Source organism: Elephantulus edwardii, unplaced genomic scaffold (genome assembly GCF_000299155.1).
Source record: "Elephantulus edwardii isolate Elephantulus edwardi_28Jun2011 unplaced genomic scaffold, EleEdw1.0 scaffold00032, whole genome shotgun sequence".
Classification (NCBI taxonomy): Eukaryota; Metazoa; Chordata; class Mammalia; order Macroscelidea; family Macroscelididae; genus Elephantulus; species Elephantulus edwardii.
Window position 1 is genome coordinate 12,493,784 of NW_006399782.1, and position 2,075 is coordinate 12,495,858.

A 2,075-nucleotide genomic window follows, 5' to 3' on the forward strand; every position below is an offset into this window, starting at 1 on the left:
TTTTTTTTTTTCCTTTTTTTATTTTGTGTGCATGCACCGTCAAATCAAATCTGACTGGTACAGGAGGATATTGCGCCCCCTTCTCCGGCAGAGCATCTGGTGGATTCGAACCGTGTTCCTCTGGGATTGCAGTGCAGCTTCTTGCCACTAGGCCACCAGAGCTCCCCTATCACCTTAGACTTCAAATTGTCATCATTGCTCCTCAGTAAGTTGGAAAGGTCCATGACAATGAACTTGCTCTATGCAATATGTCTCCTTATTCCTTGACTTCTGGTTCCCACAGTGTTGATTGTTGATCATTGACAGTAAGTATAAACTAACGAGAGAGCAAGGGGAGGAAAAGTGGTAGAAGTACCTAATGTGAATTGAGTGCTTCCAGCAAGGCATTTGCAAAAATCAATGAGATTTCTCCTAAAATCTAAATCAGAAGCTCTGGTGGTACTGTTGTTAAAGCATTCAACTGCTAACTATAAACAATTTTTGTTTAATGCACTGTTTATTGTAGTTAACTAAAAAGTGGGTGTTTCAAGCACACCAACCATTCCACAGAAGAAAGATGAGACAATTTGCTTTCATAAAGATTCCCAATCCTGGAAACCTTACCTGACAGTTCTACTCTGTCCTACAGGGTTGCTATGAATTGGAGGGTTGCTATGAATTGGAATCTATTCGGTGACAGTGGGTTTTGTTCGTTTTGCTTAAATCTAAATAAATGTTCAAGAAAATATAAAAAATAAACTTACCTCTGCTGCACCTTTGCTTGAAAGCAGACTGTTCTAATAGAGGTGAAAGTGGAAGTTGTCACATCTTGCAAATGTTTAAAAGATGCATCTCCAACCCAGACCAGGAAGCACTTAGCAAGGTCTTTTTTGTAATACAGGATGACGCAAATTCAAAGGACGCCTAACATAACAGGAGCTCCCTAGTATGCTTGCCAAAGTGTGACCATCTCAAAGGGACAGAGAAGTCATCCACTGAGCATGTCAATCAGCCAAGCCGTAAACTTGTTTATGGAATAATGTTAAGGGGCTACTGCCTTCCATATTTCTCTACTCTGCACCCTTTACCCTGTTTCTGGGACTTTGTTCTAAGAAAGATAGTGGCTTTGACCATAGATAGCAGATGGGGGTGGTTGTTTTTGTTGTATACTGTGGAGTTGGTACCAACTCACAGATGACCAACCAGAGGGTTTTCGCCCATCTTTCTCTCACAGAACAGCTAGTGGATTTGAACCACTTGAGATACAGAAGAGGTAAAATTCAGGACTAAGATCATTCCTATCATTCTACATCTGCACCTAATGCCATATTTATGTCATCATAGAAATATACAGAGAACAAAAGGACAAAAAGCACCTTTATTTAAATTTCTTTATTTGGAACCCTGAAGCCACTGCACTTTCCACAGCCTTGCTGGTCAGTAAGATTGAGATTAGAAGAGAGGTAAGCCTGTCTTTCTTTCTTCTTTCTTTCTTTCTTTCTTTCTTTCTTTCTTTCTTTCTTTCTTTCTTTCTTTCTTTCTTTCTTTCTTTCTTTTCTTTTTCTTTTTTTTTTCAGCAAGGAGGAAAGCAAGGTCTTTTCACTGCAGGAAATAAAGACACAAAGAAACAGAAGGCCTGGAAGTTGGTTCTTCGGAACCTATAGGTGCCTACGTGCCTTTGAGGACCCACATTTGAAGACTCCACCTTAGTTTGACTAAATACATCTTGTGGTGAGGGAGTGCAAGCACTGGGAGATGCTGGTGGGAGTGGACCCATCAGATCACATCAAAAGAAGCCACCACTCACTCAGTCTGAACACAAGATGTGTCTCAAAGCTGGTCAAGGATTTTCTGAGTCAGCATTAGCGTCCTGGGGACACACTCCCTCTAGTGAGCAACCCTGGGCTGTGTCTGATACTCCACAGACCTGCTCATAGACTCAATATCATCATGTAGTGGGGGTGCAGAGACCCTCATTCTTTCATCTCTTTCAGTCTTCTCCACACTATGAGACTTGAAGTCTTCACCCTGTTATCCTTCCCAACCAACTTCTTATTTTTTTTACACATTGTACAATTTCTTTGTGGGTTTTTTTT